The sequence below is a fragment of the Papio anubis genome, chromosome 3 (genome assembly GCF_008728515.1).
Source record: "Papio anubis isolate 15944 chromosome 3, Panubis1.0, whole genome shotgun sequence".
NCBI classification, from domain to species: domain Eukaryota; kingdom Metazoa; phylum Chordata; class Mammalia; order Primates; family Cercopithecidae; genus Papio; species Papio anubis.
The window spans coordinates 159,291,231-159,316,660 of record NC_044978.1 but is presented as its reverse complement, the minus strand read 5'-3'; the positions used below and the strand labels follow the sequence as shown (position 1 = coordinate 159,316,660).

Here is a 25,430-nt window from a genome sequence, read left to right as displayed (position 1 = left end):
TGGTAAAGAGGTAGAATAAACTCTGGGGACAATGAGAGAGTTCATTGACCAGGGCTGAATTAATGCATTTTTGGTGCATGTTTAGGGCGCTGTTGAGGCTGAAGACAAATAATTTGTAGTAGCAAGCAATGAGGATCTGAGAAAAGAGGGTCATGTGGGGAATAGCATGGCTACCTTTTTATTTCTGAAGGATGACAGAGTACTGGCAACGTTGTGAGAAACAAACCACGGGGAGACCAGATCAGAAGTAGGAACTGCTATGATGAGGCTGCATAACAAATTTCCCTCAAGCACAGAAGCTTAAAACAGCCACACTAATGTATTCATGGATCCTGTTGGTCAGGAATACAGAACGAGTACAACAGGGACAGCTTGTTTCTGTTCCATGATGTCTGGGTCCTCAAGACTTTAAAGCTGCAGGTGCTTTGACGTCAGGAGGCTGGGATTACATGAAAGCTTGTTCACCCGTATGGCTAGTTCCTGGACTGGGAAGAACAGATGATGAGTACCGCTAGCCAGATAACCTATGCGGGCCACTCCATATGGTTCAACTTCCTTGCAGCATGGCTGCCTGAGGCTAGTTTGACCCCTACCGTGGTGGCTCTGGGCTCCAGGCATGGGGTGAGTGTTTTAGCAAATAGGTGGAAGCTGAGCCACACTTTATGATTCAGCTTTGGAAGTTTCACAGAGTTACAGCATTTTATTACTTACAGGCAAGTCACAAAACCACCTAGATGTAGTGCAAGAAGAATAGTTTGCCCCTGTTGATGTGTGCGCAGCAAGTTTCAGAAGACCGTATGGGTTGGGAGATAGATATTCTTGAGGCCATATTTGGAAAATCCAGTCCATCATAGAGAATTTGCAGGCATCTGAGTAAACAGAGGGGAAGCTTGGAAAATAAGGTAGTGATATCAGACACAGAGACAGGCTTGGATTTGTAATATTCTTGACCTATGTAACTGATGGAACTGATTGCATCTCCTAAATCTTCTTCGTTTCTGAGGATGTTGAAAGAATCAGGCATATGGTCAAAAACGCTATTCGCTAAACCTATACTCTGCATTTTCATAGTTTCACTTCTCTATTTAACCACATTTTTTAGTATTTTTTTTTTTCCTATTCACAGTGTAAAACATTGTAGAGGCCTATAAAGGAAAAGAAGTTATGGTCCTTTACTGCGGTTCCACAGAAGCAATTAAAAAACATGGGGCTAAAGTACCTGAGAGAAAACAAATGTTACATATAGGCTCGTTTTTAAAAAGGAAATGTAATTACAACCTTTTAGAATGGCATACATACACCAGTGCTAAGGAGAAGGAAAATTTGAATATTTGAAGAGATAACTGACACACTGGGTTGGGGAAATGCAAATTATTTGGGTGAAATGTAAAACTACCTGGAGTAAAGAAAAACTCAACCTTTTCCTCAGGCGTTTATCTTGTTTCATTTGGAGGTTTGTAAATGGAAGTTTTTAATACTCTTCATACATCTGGATCACCTGGCATGCCTTCGTGTGTACCTTTTTTAAATGGGCTGATCGCATTTACTTAAAAATCTTTTCTGTTTCTGTGGATCTCCCTGATGAAAGGTTACATATTGAATGGGCCTCATGTCTGGAGGGCAAGAATCCTTAACTTCCCTTGGATGTTTTTATCATGTGGGGGTTGATCATCGAGTACCTCAGTTTTGTCCTCTGAAATAAAGGAACTTGAAAGACCTTCATAAAGATAACTGGGTGATAATGCAAAAATATTCATATCCTCATTCAGAAGACTTCCTAACTCAGGTGGAGCCAAAAGATTTTTTTTTCCCCAAGATGGGAATTAGGACCAGAGCTGAGATTTGGCAAACAAAAGTGCTTGTCTTAAAACCAGGAGGGAATATTTCCTCATAAATATTTACACAGAGATCTCAGGTGATTACAAACGTATAAATGTCAAATACCCATGGCTGTCTTGGCTTTCATTTCTTATACTCAAAATAGTCACCTCTCCATACTAATGTGATTTCAAAGGGAATTTTGAAAAAGAAATGAATAGAACAGCAAATTCAAAATTAGAATCTGGGGTAGCTTTTTAGTGTCCTGATATTTATGAAAATCATTTCTTTGTTTGCTCAGTTTGTAAAGCTAATGCTTCTAGGAGTTTTCTATTTTAGCTGTTTTGTTTTCTGAAAAAAGATTTTTTTCCCCAAAACAAACATTTTAATAAATATTATTTTGTGCCTTAAAATATGCTAATACCGGTCAGCTGTCACCTATTTGAGCCTAAAAGCTAACTTTTGGGATAAAATTCTTCACAAGATTATTTTCCTCATTCATTTTGAGATGAGTGTTCTAATTTTAACACCGAAAAAGTTACCTTTTTGCTTTTAATGATGAAAGGCGGGTTTTTTTTGTTTTTTTGTTTTTTTTTTTGAGATGTAGTCTTGCTCCTTGCCCAGGCTGGAGTGTCAAGCTCCGCCTCCCGGGTGAAAGGAGATTATAAAATATTGGTGCTTTTCTGAATAGCTGAAGGGTCAGTGGAAACTAAATCGTAGGAATACTGGAAGGAGATTTAATTACTAATCATGTAACCTTGGGAAATTTACTTAATCTTCAGTTTTCTTACTGTGAAATTGAGAAAATAATACTTCTTTATTCTAAGTTTCTCGCCAATGATAATTGATGTACTTTTTAAAGATTATATTTATTGAATACCTTATGGTCTGGGGTAGGGCAGATGGATGGGCTGTTGTGCCTGCATTCCAGGCTTACTCTGTTTTGGAGTTTTCCTTTTCTGCATTAACCAACTGACACTTGTGAGGTCACACACGTACAGAATCTACGTCACTTACCCTCAGAAACAAACACATTCAATTATTCTATGGTTCATCACTAGAGTTTCCATTGTTGCCTTAGAAGAAATAGAGAACACGATTCTTTCTTTAATATGGAGTTTTAGGCCGGGCGCGGTGCCTCACGCCTGTAATCCCAGCACTTTGGGAGGCCAAGGCGGGCGGATCACGAGGTCAGGAGATCAAGATCATCCTGGCCAACACGGTGAAGCCCCATCTCTGCTAAAAATACAAAAATATTAGCTGGGCATGGTGGTGCATGCCTGTAATCCCGGCTACTCGGGAGGCTGAGACTGGAGAACTGCTTGAACCCAGGAGGTGGAGGTTGCAGTGAGCCGAGATGGTGCCACTGCCCTCCAGCCTGGTGACAGAGTGAGACACCACTTAAAACAAAAACGAAAACAAAAACGTAGTGACTTACTGAGTCAAAAAGTGGTAAGAGGAGTTGTGAGTGTGAGTTCAATGAGGTGTGAGGACTAGAAGGCTGAATGGAGTGAATTAAAAGAGAATTGGAGGTAAGGAATCAGGAGAGTGAGTCGAGATACATATTTTCGGAGTTTTCTTATTAATTGAGGATAATTCTAAAGGAGCTACAAAGAGCCTGAAGCCTGAGAATTTGTTGCTGTTGCTAAAATGGAGGATGGTTACAATACAGTGGGGATGGAAGCACGAACCTTGGAGGGAAGCTGAGGGATTCCATCTATTGAAAAAGGAGGGTGAGCAGAGTGTAGAAATACAGATAGAGACAGAAACTAGGTCTAATGAAGGGATGATGAAATAGCCTCTTCTGGTGCTTCTGCTTTCTTTGGACAATAAAATGTAAGGCCAATATCTAAGAGTCAGGAGAAGGTATGTTAGAACTCAGAGGAGAGAGTAAAATAATAGACTTCTTTTTTTGGGAGGGAACAGTGAATTGAGTGCTCGATATATTAGGACTTCCAGGCAAGTCCAAAACATCCTTATTTGTGATCCTTGATTAAGAGTCATGTGCTTTTCCTTTCATTGCCTTCAGCTGTACAGGCTTAGACTTGTGGCAGGATGACTGAATTTAACCAGGAGTAGGACATCCTATTAAGTGGAAGAAAATGGGGACAAGGAATTGAAAATGCATAAAAGGAAATGGAATGTTCCTTCCTCTATCCTTGATGATCTTTTCCCGTCTCAAGGCCTGAAATTTCATTCTTATCCTCAGGTCTTCCAAGTCCTATTGGCGTCCCAACTTAGTCTCTAAATTTCATATGCACATTCTCAACTTAGCAGTTGGATGTCTAATATGCATCTCAAACTTACAAAGTTCTAAACTAAAGTCTGTATCTTCCTTCCAAAATTTGCTTCCTGTCTTCCTGTTACATTTTCCCTCATCTCAGTGAATGACAACTATTTCCACCCCTCCTCTCTTCCTCCTCCTCCTCCTTCTTTTCCTTTTCCTTCTCCTTTTCCTTCTCCTTCTCCTTCTCCTTCCTCTCCTCTCCTTCTCCTTCTTCCTCCTCTTCTTCGAGACAGGGTCTTACTCTGATGCCCCCAAGCTGGAGTGCAGTGATGTGAACACACAGCTCACTGTAGCCTCAACCTCCTAGGCACAAACAGTCTTCCTGTCTCAGTTTCCCAAGTAGCTGGGACCACAGGAGCATGCCACCACACCTGGCTACTTTTTTTTTTTTTTTTTTTTTCTTATCTTTTGTAGAGACAGAGTTTCGCCACATTGCCCAGGCTGGTCTCAAACACCTGGACTCAAGTGATCCTCCCTTGAGATCCACCTTGACCTCCCAAAGGGCTAGGATTACGTTTGTGAACTACCATATCCTGCCCTTTTTCTCACATAATATAAAATCTTGGAGTCATGTTTAAGTACTATCTTGCTCCTGCACCTCACATCCTCTTTGTTTGCAAATATTGTGACCTCTCCCCTCAGAATATGTCAGAACCAGGCCATGTCTCATCTCATTTAACTGCTACCCCCTGGCCCAGACCACCACCATCTCTTACCTGGATTTGTTCTCTTTGTTTCTACCCTTACACCCTACATGCTAACACTAACCTGAAAGATTGAGTGATCCTTCAACAACACAGATCAGCTCATATCATCACTGAGCTCAAAGAATGCCAATGGTTCCTCCTTTCACTCAGAAAAAATAGCTAAGTTTTAAAAATAGGCCAACAGACCTTATATTCCTGGCTCCTTTCTCTCTGACCTTATAACCTGCTAATCTACCCTTTTGGTCAATCTCCTCCAGTCACAATCACCTAGTTACAGTTCCTGGAATATACCAGTGAATTTCTTTCCTCAGTGTTATTCCTTCGTGGAATTCCTTTTCCTTAGATATCTGCATTGCTTGCTCCCTGAGGAGGCCTACCTTGGCCACCCTACTTAGTACACAATCCACTGTGCTTACCCACCTCACTGCCTTGCTTCCTTCCCTGACGTGTTTTACTCGATTTAACTTGTGTGTGATGGAACTCACATTTGGAATCAATGGTCTGGTGTTTAAGGCAATAATTGGCCAAAGCCAAGTGTCCCTATTATGAATAAGAATAAATCTGAATTATATTCCAATATTATTTATGTTCACAATTTTTCAACTGTATTATTTAAAATAGTCATCAATTTTGTAAAGCTTGACCTTACAGAACTGTATCAATACCTCCTCAGCATTGTCAGCTGCTAGATTGTTCAGATAGTAACTATATTGTATCTTTGTGATGCTAAATTGGTGTTTACTTTCAAAGACTAAGTTTTTTTTCTAGCTCTGCTCACATAAGGTACTTGTGATAAAGATATTCCCAATAGGGTTTAAAGTTTTTATTTATTACTGTGAGTAAAACACTAGGTAAAGACATCTCATTTTTATCCCCACATAAGATTTTGTCAGTGGTGATGAGGTAGTTTTATTGAAATAATCCCATCAGTCATACCTTTTATATTGCTTGACAAAAGATGCTTACTGAATATTTTCAGAAGCAAATTTGAGATTGTTGCTTCACTTATTATTTTTTATTTCTAATATTTTTGCTTTACACGATAAGAATAAAACGTTTTGTTTATACAATACAGAAAATGTAGATGTGAAAATATGGAAATGAAGCAAAAATGGCTTAAAGATAACAATACCTCAACTTGCATTAGTGTCTTGGCTTTCATTGCATAAGCATGAATTTTACCATCTGCTCTGATATAAAATGCTATAGAAATTACCAGGTAAGAAATATACACACTGTCAAGGTTTATCAGGTTTATTTGTTTCCAGCAAATAAACTGTTTTCGCTGCAACCAAAAGTCCAACCATTTTAGTATTATTGTATGCAAAGTACATTTCAGTATTATTATATGCAAGGTACAGCACAAGGCATTCTTTTGCCCTAAAATGTGTTTTTAAGCATGTAATTGCTGCTGTTCCATCATGTTAGAACATATTATACAAGGCAATAACAAAATCTTGTATGTTAGGAGCTTGTCTTTGGCTGAAAAAGACTGATAAGAGTTGTTACCTGTCTTTCTGATAATAGCCAGTAGTTCATCTGTATTATACAGCACTATAATCACTTTATGAACATTCAACCTAACAGTGTTATTTTCTATTCTGTAAATATTTCTTCTATCCGGATGGCCATGTTGTTATCTATATGAAACCCAGAAATCTCTCAGCTAGCTGGTAAAAATGAAAGCATTGTTGAATTTATCATGAATCCACATACTTTCAAATGTTTGAAAAAGTCATCTGTTGTTTCTGTTTATGAAAGCAACTGATGGACTAGACTGCAAGAATGTGTTTAATAATATCACAGACTTTTGTATGTATAGCAATATATAATGAAGAAAGAAAAAATGATTTTCTTAACTTCTTTTCCAACAAGAACTTTGAATCTAAGGTTAATAGGTTTTTGTAAATCTCTCAAATTCTTTCCTTTTCAAGTAGTAAAAATATTTGCCAGTTTGTGCCAATCATTAGAACGAGGATTTTAAGTGTTTAGCACCCATAGTGTCAAAACTTTAAGGAATATTCTTCCTAAAGCAGTTTTGTAACGTCTTATTTTCTTGTTTGACTAATGTTTTTGTTATGTTGTTGCATGTGTTTTTGCTATTTCTCCTTCTTATGAGATTTTGAACTGGCAAATGGATCCTCTGATTTTAGTTTCTCTTTTCAAATGGTGAAGAATATCCAAATATAACTTATTCTAGAAGGACTTGTGGCCAAAAAAAGATTCAAAAATCAAAAGCTAAATACCATTCTCAAATGTTAAATTTTAATTTTAAAATACTATTAATATCAGAATTACTATTTTTCCTTTCAGTACTTAATATACTGTTGACTCAAATTGGATATAAATAACTACATGTCTATTTACCTGTTTATTTAATTAACATTCTTAAAATTTGCTTCTGTTTATAAAAGTAATAGCTTTCACATTGTATTAGCTTATCATGGTATTTTCTATTTCAATAATAGATGGTGGTGTCATGCTATATGTTTAATCCAGGGATCTCCACATGTTCAGCTATCTGATAGCTCTTCAAACCCTGTGTTCTTGGGTATTTATTAAAGCTTCATGATGTCATCATTCCTTCTAATCTACCATTAATAGTATTTTAAAATTAAAGGAATGCTGACATTATAAACTTGTGTGTGTGTGCGTGTGTGTGTGTGTGTGTGTGTGTGTAGGGTTTTGTCCACAGTTCCCAATTCATAACTGCCATAGCCCTTGTAACTGCCTTTTGTTATAATGTTGGGTGTATTCGTGTGTTGGGCTTCAAGAGCAGGCCTCATGAAACAGACTCTCTCTGACCTTCTCCTGCCCATCTTTCACCTGCCCCAGAGTAGGACTCTAACCATCACTGGCCTTTCTGACTGTGGGTCATAAGACTCTCATTCCAGAGAGGGTTCTGCCCTCTATCCTGGGGAAAGAAATGCTGATATCATGAAACTTTTATAAAAATCCAAGAGGGCAGGATTTGAAGGGCTTCTGGATAGCTGAGCGCATAGAGGTTCCTGGAGGGTGGTGCACCCAGGGGAGGCGTGGAAGATCCACGCTTCTTCCTGAATACCTCACTTTATGCATCTCTTCATCTGTGTTTTTTGCAATATCCTTTAAAATAAACCAGCAAATGCGTTTCCCTAAGTTCTATGAACCACTCCAGCAAACTCATCAAACTCAAAGAGACCGTTGTGAAAATGCCAACTTGAAGCTGGTGGGTTAGAAGTACTAGAGGCCCGGACTTGTGACTGGTGTGTGGGATGGGGGGCAGTCTTGGAGACTGAGCCCTCAATCTGGGGGATCTGATGCTATCTCCAGGTGGGTAGTGTCAGAATTGAATTGGCAGACATCCAGTTGGTGTCTGTTGCAGAATTGATTGCTTCCTTGCTGGTGGCAAGAAATCCCCACATTTTTTGAGGTACAGAAGTCTTCTTCTGTGTTGATTATTGTTGAGTTGGTGTGAGAGCAGAAGAACAACATGGTTTGAGAGTTTTTCCAAAACATAGCTATACAGCAAATGTCTAAAAATTGCAACAAACCCATGAAGTGAATTTCATTCCACCTTGAATACAGAATGCCTACTTATGTTTGAAATTGAATATTAAGATATTAACAATAAATTAGAATTTAATCCTCTGTTAATTCATGGACACTGTTATGCATTTTAAATGTGACGATACCTATGTCATTATGTCATAATTATCCATGCAAATATCAGTGACACCAGAAATTATATTAAAGGACTAGTTACTTAATTTTTAAGAGTCAAAGCTTGAGACTACCAGACTTGGTTCATATGCTACGGCTGAGGCTGAAATGTGGTGCATCCTTATTTAAAACCATCAACATATCATATATGAGAGATAATATATAAAGATATATATGTATATATTATGAAGATATGGAAGATATATTTTTACTTATATATCTCTGCCTACTCAAAGTAAGTAATCCCCGTAGAAGCAGATCTTTTTAAAAAATTGTGTTTAATTCCCCATCCCTAATACTCAGAGAAATATCTGATTTATTGATTTGCTCGACAAATATTTCTTGCACAAAGAAACAATGAATGAACGAGTTATAAGAAACAGCCACCATTAGATCTAAGGAGCAATGTACAGACATGAGAAGGTGAAGTACTGGAGAACATGAAAAGATGGTGGGATAAAAATACCTGAAGTCCCTGTGAAGTTCAAATATTTTTGGACATAGGTTAATAGAGGTAGAAAGCTGGAAAGATAGGAGGTGATGGTTTTGAAGGTAGAGCAGCTAATGGTAGTGGCATCTAGGCTGTAACATGAGAGTGAATACTTGAGGCTGAATGGGGGGCAAATTTAATTTGAAGCGAAGAGGTTCAGGAACTGAGAAACCAGTACTGAGTGGTATAGTGTGCTCTGGGGATGCGCTAAGCTATCAATTTTGTTACAATAGCTTTTTGAGATTTACTGAGGAAGCACATATGTCTGATGCTACCAACTGTGTGATGCTTGGACCTCAGACGATTCCAGATTTCTGCTTTCTCTGCACCTATAATTACCTTCCTCACATTTTATGTCTAGTTAAAAATAAATTTATGATGAAGTGACAGAGATGAGTCTTAGTTAGGATACAGATTTAACTGCTCTAAAAATACCCAGCTGATAAAGAGCTTAAACAAGATAGAAGTTTCTTTCTTTCTTATGGGATAGTTCAGAGGTAGGTGATTCAGGACCGGTAAACTGTTTATTCCTTGAAGTCTTCTAGAAACCCAAACTATCTCTGCCTCATCACTCCAGCATCACCTCAATCCTGTGCTCAAAATGGTATGTCATTATGTTTGATAGGCCGACTCCATATCCAGAAGTAGAGAGAGAGAAAGCAAGCTTATGACTGCATGACCTCTAAGGGTGCCAACTGGAAGTATAATACAGGAATTTTGCTCATTTTTCATTGGCCACAAAAGCTTTGACTACCTGTAAGGGAGACTAGGCATGTGGTCTATAGCTTGACATGTTTCTAACTAAAATTTGGGGACACAATTGTTGAAAGAAGGGGAGAATGGATATTAGGTATTCTTAGCAATGAGCTTGTTAATGACCATGGGAATGATGAGGCTTCAAAAGTAATGAAAGACAGGAGATGGTGCTTAACTGTCAGGGGGCCAGAGAGCAGCAATTACTGTACCAAATGGCAAGGTGGAGAGGCAGCTAGGTGGAAATGACCTTCAGAGATGGCTAATAGACTCTGATGTTTCTAGGGGAAAGATAGATGGGCAGCTAATGAGGGTGCTCCCTACCATCTGCAATCAGAAGGCAAGAATAGAGGATTATGGGGCTGAGAGCAGTCACTGTAATAAAAAATCATGATTCCTTCTTTAGCTCTTGGACTGGATCTATTTTCAGACCTTGACCCAATAAGTGAAGAGAATGCAACATAAAAACAATTGTATACCATAATGATTTCCCCAAACCTTCTCCACAGAGACCTATGGCTACTTACTCCAGTGACTGTATACTGTGAAAGAAGACCATCCAGTTATATTGAGGACTGTTAGGCACAGGATTGGAGCAGACATTGAAATCTGAAAACCTAAAACATCTCCCTGTGTCCTTTGTTAGAGTGGGGTCCTGTAAGGACTAGATAATGAATGAAATTCTGACTAACGTTTATTTTACTGTGATTCCACTAGGTCCCTAGACCCACTTAGTTGTTTTTTGCAAGGTCTCTAGAGTATAATTGAATTGAGATAGATATACTTGGCAGTTGGAAGGATATTCACATTAAGCTTTTGGCCTGTGGGGTAAAAGCTATCATACTGGGAAAGGCTAAGTGGAAGTTTCTGAAAATGCCCTTGACCTCAGTCAAGATATTGTAAAACCAAAACCAAACCAAATCAAATTAAATACACACCACACACACACATACACACACACACACACACACACACACACACACACAGCAAAACAAAAAGCAAACACAAAAGCCAGTATTGCATTCCAGCATTAATGGTGGATGTTAATACCAACTTTTCCTAAAGAATATCTCCATTTAACTCAACATTTAGTTTCCTGCAGAAACCAGATGGATCCTTGAGAATGACTGTAAATGATCCCATCTTAACCAAGTAGTAGTCCCAATTGCAACTATTGTTTTGGACATAGTATTGTTATTAGAGAAGATTATTAAAGCTTCACATACTTCATATGAAGTCATTGATTTGGAGAATGTATTTTTTTCCATTCTAATCAAAATGATTCAGAAACATCTTATATTAGGATGAAAAGAACACCAACATTTATTTGTCATTTTATACCATGATTATGTTAACTATCTCACACTGTCATAATACAGTCTAAAAAGACCATGGCCTTCCTGTCATCTTTCAGAATATCACATTGATGCATTACATGTGTGAGATCATGTTGACTGAACAGAGCAAGCTGGAGGGGCCAATATCCTAATGGCCTGGGTAATATCTATGCTTCCCAGAAGGCAGAAGATAACATTACAAAGATACAAGTGGGCCCATGGATCAGGGACATGTTGAGATACTCCCTCAAAAGTAAAAGAAAACTGTGCTATTTTGTATCCTATACCACAAAACAAAAAGGAACCACAATCGCTAGTAGTTTTCTTTGGGTCCTAGGAGCAATTCATGCCACACTAAGGAATTCCTTTCTGGTATATATACTGAGGAATACAGAAGACTGCCAAATTTGAGTGTTGCTTGAAGTAGAAAAGAACCGCAGCAGATATAGGCTATGGTAGAAGCGGGTTTCCTTCTTGGGCCATATGATCCAGCAGTTCTCAGGCTGTTGAAGCTGTCAGTAATATGCAGTGGATGGCAAGTACAAATGGGGTTCCGAAGAAAGCTAGGCTTTCTAGAATCAAGGAAGAGCTGCTGGTGTATCATTATTGACCATGGAGCACTAAATGACAAAGCATCTGGAACTTCCTTTTGTGAGCTGGCTGCTTTTAACTTGCCAAATCATAAAGCTATGATTACATGCCCAGCGTGTAATGATATGCATGCCCAGCAAGTAGTTCATTGTAGTCTTGTAATGGTGGTTTTGGGATCAAGGCTGCACAGGACAAGAGGACAGGAGTAAACCATAAGCTGGAGGCCCCAGAGTTGCCATGCCCCTCACCATAGTTTTTACAGTGCCTCTCCACTAGCATATACCTATGGCCATTGAAAGTTTCTGTAAGACTTGGCTTAAAGAGAAAAAGCCTAAACTTGGTTTAAAGCCCAGTAAATTGGTATAGGCCAAAAATGGATAGCAGTTGCATTACAGGTACATTTGCAAATTACCTTGAGAGACAGTGGAGAGAAAACAATCTTCTCAATGGGCAAAGATCAAATAAATACACCTGGTCATCTACTTTCATGAAAGCAAAAGTGCTCTGAAGTAGGAATATATACAAACTTCTGATCAGTGTCCAGTGATCTAGCCAAATGCCAGGGTGCCTGGAAGGAAAAGATTTGAAAATTGAAAGACAAGGAAGTCTTGGGTAGATTCATGAGAATGAGCATATGGCAGTGTGCCCAAAGTGTGAAGATTTTTGCATCACATAGAATTGCCCTTTAGAAAGCATTTATCATAGAAAAGCCACTGAACACATAAGTGTGGACCTTGATCCTGAATCAACAACCATCCCAGAACTAGCATCATCGTCATAAGAATGGAGTGGCCATTTGCAGAAATGGTGCCATGGTTTATTACTTACTAAGGCTGACCTAGATAATGCTACCTTTGAATGTCCAAACTAAAGCCACAGAGACTAATGCTGATAAAGTCTATTCCTAAACAGATCAGTAGGTCTCTAGGTGGCAAGTCGACTACATTGAACCCCTCTGTCCTGAAAGGGCCAGTGGCTTATCCTCAAAGATAGACACCTATTCTGGGTATGGTCTTTTCCTTTCTTGCCTGCTGAACCAATTTCCATAGGCTTATGGTGTCTTATGATAATTAAAGAATGCCTGATCCATACGCATGAATTGTCAACAATATAGCAACCGACCAGATAACTCATTTCATAGCCAAATAGAAGCAGGAATAGGTCCGTAATTTTGGGATTCACTCATTGTGTCATGTACTAAACATCCAGAAGTATCTAACTTTATACAGCATCTGAATGGTCCACTGAAGGCACCACTGAAATACAAGCTCAGAGAGGGTACTCTTCAAGCATCACATCCCATTCTTCAAAGCACAGTATATGCACTGACTCAACCATCTCCATATGGTTCTATTTCCATATGAGCCAGGAACTAAGAGGTGGAAACCAGGGTGACTCCATTCATCATGCCTTCCTAGAATCTTCTGTAGGATTTTATGTTTTTGTCCTTGCAGTGCTGGAATCTGTAGGGTTAGAGATTCTGGTCCCTGAAAGGAGAGAACTCTTTTCAGTGAAAGAACAATGGCCTTATTGATATGTAAGCTACAGCTGCCACCTGCACACATTGGACTCTTCATTTCCAGCAACCAGCAATCAAGGAGATAAGTCACTGTCTTGGCAGAGACAATTTATGCAGATCAGTAAGGGAAAAAGGGAGCTCTTTTTACACAGTAGGGAGAGAGGCATACTTGTGGAAATCAGATGATCTACTTGGGTACTATTTGATAATCCTTCACCCAATTATAACTGAAAATGGACATGTACAGCAACCTTGGCTTGAGAAGGTTGTGGTTACCACTACTCAGGAATAAAGGCTTGAGTCATACCACCTGTAAGCCATCAAGACCTGCAGAGGTGACAGCTGAGGGTGAGAAGTATTTAGAATGGCAGTGCAGAAGGGAGACAGTGAATACTAGTTGAGCTTCTGAGACCAACTGAAACTCGCTTGTATATCCACTACCCTGGCTAAGAAAAAGACTATTACCAGCACCTAAAAGTCTGTGTTATGGCCCCTCCTAATCACTATTCCTCACTCCCCTTCTCCTTCTGAAAGTTTAACCTATATTTTGAGTTCTAACAACATAGATCAGCTTTTCTTCACTTTTAGACTCTTATGTAAATAGAATCATACAATGTGTGCTTTGGGGTCTGGCTTCTTATACTCAGTTTTATGTTTACGTATTTTTTTACATGGTAGCATTTGGTACCAGTTTGTTTATTTGCTATGCACTATTCATTTTATATACTACCAAAATATATTTTCAGATTACAGTGATGGACATTTGGATTTTTTCCAGTTTGAGACTGCTATAAATATTGCTGTCACAAATATTCTTGGGAATAGTTTTTGGTTGAAATGTGTACATCATGTACAATTTCTGTTGAGTGTGTACCTGGAAGTTAAATTGCCAGGTCATAGAACAAACATATGGTCAACTTCAGTAGATAATTCCAAATGGTTTTCCAAAGCAATTTTATCAATTGACACCTCACCAGCAATAAATCAATATTCTAGTTGATTTTCTTTCTCACCAACACTTATTTGAATACTAATAATAGAGAAACTAATGAGACTGTTTCCACATGTAAGGAGCTTAAAATTGCCACTTTATCCTAAAAACAAGTAAAAAGCTGAACAAACTGAAAAATCAACCACTCTTTATTGAGTCACAGGGGAAACGAGGTCATAGGGCTAGCTGCTACCCCCAAATTAAGGAGACAGATAGGCAATACACAGAATCAAAACTTATGGAAGAAGAAACTCGTGAACCGAAACCTCCACAGGAACCAGTGTCAGGGTAGGAAAACCTGGACTGTAATTAACAAACTGTAAGAGGATCAGTAAAAACAATTCTGAGAATTAAACACTTTAGAGGAACTCAGTCATGGAGGTAGCTTCAATCTTCTGTGAGTTTTACCCAGGAGCTTGATCAGGTTCTCATAGTATATATTGGAGAAAAATGCCTTGTGTTTCCAGCAGTGAAAAGAGGAGTCAGGTGGTGGCCTCTGCATAGCTGCCTTGGGCATCTGCCTGCCAGGACCTCCGTCTGCTTTCCTAACACAAAGCCCCTTCAGGGAAGGTTTCTCCTCGTTGAGTACTGATTCAGGCACCTACATGGGCTCTTCCTCTTCTGAAGCATTGTGTGAGGTATTGGATATTTGGGGGTAAATGTAGATAACTCATTTTTCTTTTTCTTTTTTTCTGAGACGGAGTCTCACTCTGTTACCCAGGCTGGAGTGTAATGGTGCAGTCTCGGCTCACTGCAACCTCTGCTTCCTGGGTTTAAGCAATTCTCCTGCCTCAGTCTCCCAAGTAGCTGGGATTAGGTGCACACCACTATGCCCAGCTAATGTTTGTATTTTTAGTAGAGACAGGGTTTCACCATGTTGGCCAGGCTGGTCTCGAACTCCTGAACCCAAGTGATCCACCCACAAAGTGATCCACCTCCCAAAGTGTTGGGATTACAGGTGTGAGCCACTGCGCCCGGCCTCATTTTTCCTAAATGTCTAAATATGTTAAAACATGTATGTGTTATGTTCATAATAAAATAATCAAATAAGTGTTAACAAAAAATGAGAATTGTATAATTAGAGCAATAATCCAATTAACACAACAGTACAGCAGCTTTAACAAGAAATTAATTAGACATGCAAAATTTGTAAATGATATTATCTGGAGAATTATATTGACTTTGCTAAAGGATGACCATTTTTAACATTGCCAATGACATCTTTAGATGGAAGATTTAAAATAAATCTATGTCTATCTTAAAAAAGACGAATTTTAACCCCTTTGAAGTAAATTAATAAATGTACATATGTGGAAAAAGTAACTCCCATAAAGGCATCCTTCTTTTACACAACAATGATTTTTTAATAAATATATTTAATGAATCTGACAATTGCATTGAAATTTCAAATATGATCCCTCCTGACCATTTCAGAAATCAGTTCACCTTCATTTGTAAACCAAGGTTAGACAAAATGTTTTGCTACTATGCTTTTATCTTTACTGTAGAAATTGTATCAAGGTAGTTGAAGAGTATATTGGGATAACAAAAAGGTGCTAGAGTTATTTTAGAGACTACAAGGCAGTTATTCATCTTTATTGATAATCTGCTTTTATGTAACCATTTTTTTAGAAAAGAAATTTGTCTTTTTAAACTGACACTATTATATAGCTGATAGAAATAGGAGATTGGTATTGGCTAACGTGAAAATATCATCTTGTAGAGAAAATAAGGAGCAAGCTAAGATTGAAGCTACATTAAGGTTTTTGAGATTAGGCAAGATTCAGGAAATAATCAGGAGTCCCTGGTCACATAGCTGACTCTAAATTTGACAGGATTAATCATTGATAAGTTCTGCATGATAGCCAATAAGAGATTATGCTAGGGACAGCAGTTGCCAGAGGACGAAAATGAGTGCTAAATCAATAAAAATAGAGTACGGTACTACATTGTGAAGACGGAAGAGGTTTTATAACAAGCTTTTTAAAAATAGAATATTATGTAGTAAAAAAATTAAAACAGCTATCATAAATCAGGTCTTCCATAGAAATTGAGATTTTTTTTTCAAAAGTTATCTTTTATGTCTAAAACTGCTTTGCATGGAAATTGTGTTAGTAAAAAGACCTAAAAGTGAGCTATCTAAAGGGGAAGTTAAAGTTGGTGACAATTGTGTAGGAAATGACATTTAACTTTGTCTAGGACAGCCATGAAATGACCACAGGTGCAACCTCGACTTGGAAAAAATAATTTGACAATAATAAATCTCAGAATTTTAAAGTTTAATTAGAGAATAAAAGTTTAAGGTTGTTATCAGGACACTTAGAATGATGGACTTGCAGTATGTCAATACAATCTGTAACATACAATATTAAGGTTTTTACATTATTGATTAATGAAACAGAGTACTCTGGAGGACTCTTGCAGTTGAATATTAATATTATTTATAAAAATGTATTTGATATAAAATATTTGGTATAGTAGATAAATAGCATACCCTGACATATGATTTGTACATTCAAATAGAAATGTAAATTATCTTCATCTAATCACTGCAAATTTGCTCTGTATTGTTTTATTACTCTTACGACTTTAGGCTTTCCCTGATTCTACCATGATTATAGCAGGGTACCAATTTAAACTTTTTAAGATATTCAAACATTTTATGACAGCTTTCTCCCAAAATGGGCAAACTTAAAATGAAGAAGACAGTATTTTCTAGATTATTTAGATGAGGCCATTGTCATTATAACTGAAATCAGGAATGGAATATACAATTTACTTTTCAAACTTTAGCACTGCACTTACTGGTCATAGAGACAGGAATGAGAATGTTCTTACATAATTCTTACTGATGATTAGTTGGAAACATATAAGATTTCTACAGTTATTTTTTCTCTCCTATAACCCTTTGAGTTATTCTATAAACTATAAAGAATAATCCATCCTACCTGACATTTTGTGTTTCTCCTTAAAAATTTGCATCAAAATCTGTTTTATTCTTACAACTTTTCCTGTATTGTTGTAAGATACTATCATCACAGACTAAACCTACCTGGGAAGATGAAAGATTTCATCTTCCAAATAGGTCACATCCATGAGCACTGGAGATTCTTTATGCTTACGTTGCTTAAGATAGCAAGACAAAATATCCTGGATTTGAATACTTGTGCTGATGATGTTCTATTTATAAATTTTGTTGAATTACTTGACTTCACTGAGAATAATTTTCACATTTGAAGTATGGTGCTAATAATATGTACCTTGAAGATTTGTTGTCAGGATTATAACATAGTAAGCTACTGCGATGATCTAAATGTTTGTGTCCTCCCAAAATCCATATGTTGAGAATCTAATGATAATGTGATGCTATTAGACGATTATATTCCAATGACCTCATGAATGGGTTTAGTGCCTTTAAAAAGGAGCCTCAGAGAGCTGCCTCGCCCCTTCCATCATGTGAGAACACAATGAGAAGGTGCTATCTATGAGCCACAAAATGGGCCTCATCAGATGTTGAATCTGCCAGTGCCTTGATTGCTGAGGTCCCAGCCTTCAGAACTGTGAGAAATTAATTTCTGTTGTTTATAAGCTAGCCAGTGTAAGGTATTTTGTTATAGAGGCAAAAAGTGACTAAGACAGGTGCTTAAAAAATCCTTGGTGAATCAATGCATCTTTGAAACTTGTATGTAAAATCTTTGGCATACAGTAGACTCTAGAAAAAGGCTATTTGCAATAATGATTCTTTCCTGCTGTGAAAAATTTATAAGCATTTAGAAAAAAATATTGACCTGTTACCCTAATATAAATAATATTTTGGAGGAGAACAAGCGTTGTAATTTCGTTTAGTTTTCTGTGATGTAAGATATCTTACCTTAAGAACTGTGTTCTTCCAAAGAGTCAAACCCATGATACGAAACCACAAACACTGCTGAGGAATCAAAGGGTTTCCACAGTTTGTTTTGCCATTTTCTGATTGCTTAAGTGATATCAAGAGACCTTCCTCCCAAAACCTATTTTGTTAAAAGAGCATGAAATATCAGAGAGAGCCCATGTAAAAACATGCATTAGCTATCTATAAAGGCAGTCCTTTTCTGAGTCTAGGGATCAAACTGTTTTTTATATTGTTTTCTATGAGCTAAATATCGTAGTGTCTTTTGTGGCTTTTTTTTTTTTTTTTTCCTATGGGCTAAGTGCTCTGATGTTCACGGAGTAATATGCTGGCCCTAGCACCGTAGAGCTCTGTGTGTAATTGAATTCTCACTTTAATTTCTTGTTCTCCATTTTCCATGTGTTTGCAGGTAGCTGTGCTTCCGAGGCTCCATTCAGGTTGTTCAATAACTGAAAGGCTCCTTGAGGAATCAAATATTTTTATACCAATTTATACTGAGGCTAAAGTTTAAAATGAAATACCAAAACATGAGCTATAGCTTTATTCAGAAATTCACTTGTTCTCGGAGCCTTTAAATTGGCTATAGGCAAGGTCACTAAAGCTGCATGAACTTGTTCTTGTTACTTCTCAGCCTCCCAAGCCTCACAGTAACCTTGAGGAAAAGTTTAGTGTCTCCAAACCAAGCATTTGATTAGAATTATTCCTAAAATGCAAGGATACAATTATTTTACCTCCATTTAAATTTAAAATTCACTTTAAAACTTAAAAAACTAAAAATACATATTTATTGTCATGTTATCATCTAACATTGGTCCCTGAGTTATTTCACTAATTGCTTTAAAACCAAGGTTCAGAGTACTGAAATTGTGTGTATACCTTTATTAATCTAGTTTTGAGTTTGCCTTTTTTCCTTCCATAGGGTAACCTCAAACCTTGATTAGTTATTTAAAAATCAATATCTTATAAAGAGAAAATTGCTTTTCTATTTTACTCTACAGTGTTTTGCTACACGTAGCATTACTGGTTTAAACGAAGAAATGTTAACGGTTTCAATCAAAAGCAAACCTTATACATGGCTATATACGGCAGATTCAGCAGGCATAGGCTACTGTGCGGTGAAGGAAAACACATTACTGAAATAGTTCATCATCTACTGATTCTCCAAAATTCATTTCAAATCAGGATGAATTCTGCCAAGTCTGCTTGTTGTGTTCTCCACGTGTCTTTGCATCTGTTTATTTTTTATGACACATGCTTTTAAAGGGTCGGTATTCAAAAACCTTAAACTTTCCAATCAGAAACTACTGATTCCATGATTTTATTAGAGGCTGAAAAATGTCCTTTGGATGTCCTTCTTTGTAGGAAGAATGTGGAACCATTTCATAGTCGTTGTGCCCTTGTATACAACATCCTCATGGATTAGCAAAATGCTAAATCTCTGGAAGGGCCCATTTATTCTTAAAAATACCAACAGATTGGACATTGGAATGGTATTGAAGCATACCATTCCAAGACATTCAGGAAAACATGCAGAATATAATAGAATTAGGTTAATGGATGTAAACAAATCTGTTAAAAGAAAGTAACTTTTAGCTCAGGTGTGGTGGCTCATCCCTGTAATCTCAGCACTTTGGGAGGCCAAGGTGGGAGGATCGCTCGAAGCCAGGAGTTTGAGAACAGTCTGGGCTACATAGTGAGACCCTCATCTCTATAAAAACAAATTTAAAAATTAGCCAAGCATGGTAATGCATGCCTGTGGTCCCAGCTACTTAGGAGGCTGAAATGGGAGGTTAGGGAAGAGTGCTCGAGCCTAGGAATTTGAGGCTACAGTCAGCTATGATCAAGCCATTACACGCCAGTCTGGGTGAAAAAGTGAGACTCTATTTAAATAAAAAAAAATTTAAAAAGTGACCAGAAATATCTTGTTTTCCTGAAACTGAACATATTTTAATGTTTTAAGATAAATGTAATTCTTTCCAAATTAAAGCATGAAAGAACTGCTTGTTGTTCTTTCTGTGAAGCAATTTATAATTATTCTGCTAGCTAAATGGTGTAATTTTGTAATTACAGGTAAGTAGTGCTGTTTTTTTTTTTTTTTCTTAATGTAGAATATGGTTCCAAGCACTATATTTTATTTTTTTTTTTGAGACAGAGTCTCTGTCTGTCCCCCAGGCTCGAGTGCCGTGGTGCAATCTTGGCTCACTGCAACCTCCACTTCCTGGATTCAAGTGATTCTCATGTCTCAGCCTCCCAAGTAACTGGGATTACAGGCATGTACCACCACGCCTGGCTAATTTTTTGTATTTTTAGTAGAGACATGGTTTCGCCACGTTGGCCAGGTTGCTCTCAAGCTCCTGGCCTCAAGTGATCCTCCTCCCTTGGCCTCCCAAATTGTTGGGACTACAGGCATGAGCCACCAGAATTACAGGCATGAGCCACCATGCCCAGCCCAAGCACTATTAAGAAGAGCTTTGCGGGGCCAGGCGCCATGGTTCACGCCTGTAATCTCAGCACTTTGGGAGGCCTAAGTGGGCAGATCACGAGGTCAAGAGATTGAGACCATCCTGGCCAACATGGTGAAACCCCCTCTCTACTAAAAATGCAAAAGTTAGCTGGGTGTGGTGGCCCACACCTGTAGTCCCAGCTACTCAGGAGGCTGAGGCAGGAGAATCACTTGAACCTGGGAGGTGGAGGTTGCAGTGAGCTGAGATTGTGCTACGGCACTCCAGCCTAGCGACAGAGCGAGACTCCGTCTCAAAAAAAAAAAAAAAAAAAAAGCCGGGGGGGGGCTTTCGGTTTAGAGTTAGACTTAGTTAGACTTAGGTTTATAACAGCTTTAACACTTAACTGGCTGTATGAGCTTGAGCAGAAAATAAATAAACTTTTTTCATTCTGTTATTGCAAGAGTTTACAGAAGACAAATTCATGTTGGGAACCTGACACAGAGTAGAAATGCAATGGATATTAATTGTCCCCTTTTCTCTCCTCTATTTTCTCTCCTCTATTAAAAAACGCATGTGACTTGCTCTTTCAGGGTGGATAGGGAACAGCTGAGATATAACTGGAGCAAACTAGATAGTTGACAGGTGTCACTACTCTGGACAGAAGGTACTGGCCCACTGGAAAGGGCTTAAACTAAGCGGAAAATTTCTGCAGTGGAACACCAAAAAAATTACAGTCGTTCAAAAAGTAGTAATGTTTAAAAACTTAGTGAATTTCAAGATAATATCAACAGGGGATTTAAATATAGTAAAGCCGAGAGCTAAGAACAGCTGAGGGAGAGGGAATGAAATGGATGTTAACACAGTCAGGATATAAGGAAAGATCTATGTTGATTTTTAATATTTAAAGGATTTTTTTCTCTCTCCCTATTTACTACTTAATAGGATGTAATTTATTTATGACTGAAAAGGTGAATGTGTTTTAATGCTTTGGGAGTCTAATATTTGGCTGCTTGTTTTAAAATAAGTTTATATGATGGTTATCTTGGGTATCTGGAATTTTTATGAGTTTTCTAGGCTCTTGCAAAAGGAAGCAGTACATGAATGAAAAATAAAGACATGGTACAAATAAAAATTAAAAAGAAATATGATCAAAAAGTAAAAACTAATTTTCTAACAGTAATGATGATAATGTTATATTTTGCCATAATAATAATTCCATAATAGAATATTATGATTATCACACTTCACAGGAGAGAAGGGATTAAGGATGTTGAAAACATGAGTAAGTAGCTGTGTGTAAAATGTGCAGAAGTATGTCTCTTAGGATGTTGCAGAAATAGGAACAACTATGAGCGACATTTGTAATATAATAGAGAACAAATGAACCTGGAAACTCTAGACCATTTTGCAAATTCTGACTAAGTAGGAAAAGGACTTGAATGAGCATCTCTTCCAGGAGACATACACATGGTCAACATGTATATGAAATGATGTTCAACATAGCTAATCATTGGGAGAGGCAAGTCAAAACCACAATGACATACTGGTTCATACCTATTCAAATGGCCATTATCAAAAAACAAAAAAAGGTAACAAGTGTTGATGAAAGTGTGGAAAAATTAGAAAGCTTGTAGACTCCTGGTGGGAATGTAAAATGAGGCAACTGCTGTAGAAAGCAGTATGGAGGTTCCTTACGACGTTAAAAATATAATTTCCATATAATCTAGCTATCCCACTTTGGGGTATTTATCCAAAGGAACTGAAATCAGAATCTTGAAGAGATACTTACACTCTGATATTCATTGTAGAATTATTCACAATAGTCAAAATCTGAAAACAACTTAAATGTCCATTGATGGATGAATGGAAAAAAAGAGTGTAGGCCGGGCGCGGTGGCTCAAGCCTGTAATCCCAGCACTTTGGGAGGCCGAGACGGGTGGATCACGAGGTCAGGAGATCGAGACCATCCTGGCTAACACGGTGAAACCCCGTCTCTACTAAAAAATACAAAAAATTAGCCAGGCGAGGTGGCGGGCGCCTGTAGTCCCAGCTACTCGGGAGGCTGAGGCAGGAGAATGGCGTGAACCCAGGAGGCGGAGCTTGCAGTGACCCGAGATCGTGCCACTGCACTCCAGCCTGGGCGACAGAGCGAGACTCCGTCTCAAAAAAAAAAAAAAAAACAAAAAAAGAAAAAGAAAAAAGTGTGTGGAGTATACATACAGTGAAATATTCTTCAGTCTTAAAAAGGAGGACCCTGCTATATGAGAGAACATGAATGAACTTTGAGGATACTATGCTAAGGTAAATAAGCCAATCAAAGAAGAACAAACACTGCATGATTCTACTTATATGAGATATCTAAAATAGTCAAATTTTTAGAAGCTGAGAGTGGAAAGGTGATGGTTGTGGCTTGGCAGGGAAGGAAAATGGGAAGTTGCTGTTCAAAGGATATAAAGTTACAGTTATGCAAGATGAAAAAGTTCTAGGTAACTTCTGTACAGCTTGTTTCTATAGTAAACAAGACTCTATTATGCACTTCAAAATTTAAGAGGGTACATCTCATGTCAAGTGTTCTTGCCACAATTAAAAACACTTTATGGCCGGGCACAGTGGCTCATGCCTGTAATCTTAGCATTTTAGGAGGCTAAGGTGGGCAGATTGCTTGAGCTCTGGAGTTTGAAATCAGCCTGGGCAACAGGGTGAAACACTGTCTCAACTAAAATACCTTGCTCCTGTAGTCCCAGCTACTCGGGAGGCTGAGGTAGGAGAATTGCTTGAACCCGGGAGGCAGAGGTTGCAGTGAGTGACCTGATATCATGCCACTGAACTCCAGCCTGGGCTATAGAGCAAGACTCTGTCTCTACAAAAAAAAAAAAAAAAAAATCACACACAAAATAAAACAAAAAAAACACCCCACTATATGTATATATACACACACACACACACACACACATAAACATTGTGTGTGTGTGTGTATATATACACACACACATATACATATATTATATATATTTGAATTGGTCTGAACCAGTTTAAATGTTTCAGGAATTTTATTACTGTTTCTACATTAATTTGTAGAAATTATAATGCATTTATATATTTGCTTAAGCTTTAAAAAATATAGCAATAATATGTGTTCAATGTAGAAAATTTGGAAACTATGTAAGAGCATATATAAAGAAGAAAAGAAAAATCACTGATAATTCTGCATTAAAGATATAGCCATTTAGGTGCTTTCAATCTTGATTTGTATTTGGGTATGCATGAACAAAAGTGGAATCATATTGTGTACATTTAATATTATAATCTTCTTCTCATTATTATTATATCATGAGCAATTCCCACGTTATTAAATGTCATTGGAAAGCAATTTTAGTGGTTGTATAATAATTTGCTGTATGTGCCAACCACAATGTACTAGACAATTTCCCGTTTATTGGATATTTGATTATTTTCTCTTCCCCCACCCATTATAAATATCTATAATGGCAGTCCTTAAGCAAATTTGTTTCTGCTCATTAAAAATTCCCAAAAGTAAAACTGTTGCATCAAAAGGTATAAAAAATGTAAAGACTCTTTATAAAAATTCTAAAATTGCTTTCCAAATAATTGTCTTGACTCTAGTATTTACTCTCATTACTTTTAATGACAAAAACCGCAACTGCTTTTGCACCAACCTAACACATACTTTTGTAATTTCTCAGCTCTTAGAGTTTCTCCAACTATGAGAAACAGCACAAAAACACATATTTTATTCGATGACTTCCATAGTCAATGGTGTCACTGGTACCAGACTTCATTCTGATCTTAAACAACGATAAAACGACATTATAACTGTTTGCACATATCGAACAACCAGAGATATGAGACTGTGATCTCGGAGAGAAGAAAAACACATGAATTCCACCCCCGGATTGTTCTGAGTGCCCTGTCTGGATGTGCGTGCAGAGTGGTGAAGCTGAAGCAAAAGGCAGGAGGATAGTTGTGTCGAGAAAGCAGAATTCTGAGTTTGGACTGCTTTACTATCTGGAATTTGCTGGGCATAGTTCTAGAGAGGAGGCAACAGCAAAGATGGCGATGTGAGAAGCCTGAGTTGGGGTTCCCCACATGATCCTTAGTCCTTGGCTAACAGCTGGACTACACATGCATGGGGCAAAACATAGGAGGCCCCGTGAAGAGACACTGCTGCAGGCCTGGGAGATGGATGGGAATGTCAGAGGTCATGCAGTGCTAGCGGAAGGTGGAATTGTGGCCCAGCAAAAGTGTGAGAAATAACTAAAAATTTTAGGTGTTTGCTGAGAACCACAATTATAGAAATTGACTTTTGGTATAGAGTCCTATAATTTTATTTTATTTATTTATTCCTTCATTTTTGAGACAGAATTTTGCTCTTGTTGCCCAGACTGGAGTGCAGTGGTGCGATCTCAACTAACTACAACTTCTCCCTCCTGGGTTCAAGCAATTCTCCTGAATAGCTGGGATTGCAGGCACGTGCCACCACACCTGGCTAATTTTCGCATTTTTAGTAGAGATGGGGTTTCATCATGTTGGTCAGGCTGGTCTCGAACTCCTGACCTCAGGTGATATGGCTGCCTTGGCCTCCCAAAGTGCTGGGATTACCGGCGTGAGGCACTGTGCCCGGCGATTTTATTTTTTGTTTATTTTTCTTTTAGAGATGACATCGTGCTCTGTCACCTAGGCTGGAGTTCAGTGGTGTCGTCACAGCTCACTGCAGCCTTAAACTCCTGGGTTCAAGTGATCCACCCACCTCAGCCTCCTAAGTAACTAGCACTACAAGTGCGTGCCACCATGCCCAGATAAGTTTTAATATATATTTTTAGAGATGGGGTCTTCTATATAATAAAATGCCCATGCTGGTCACAAACTGCTGGCCTCAAGCCA

The 25,430-nt window shown here is 38.0% G+C and overlaps 1 long non-coding RNA gene across 1 annotated transcript; it reads left to right on the top strand.

Moving 5' to 3' along the window:
- Positions 1 to 11,009: 11,009 nt before the first annotated feature.
- Positions 11,010 to 24,855, top strand: LOC103884287. The gene is made up of 2 exons (XR_002521985.2): positions 11,010 to 14,483; positions 24,233 to 24,855. It is a non-coding gene; the product is annotated as an uncharacterized LOC103884287 (long non-coding RNA).
- Positions 24,856 to 25,430: the final 575 nt, after the last annotated feature.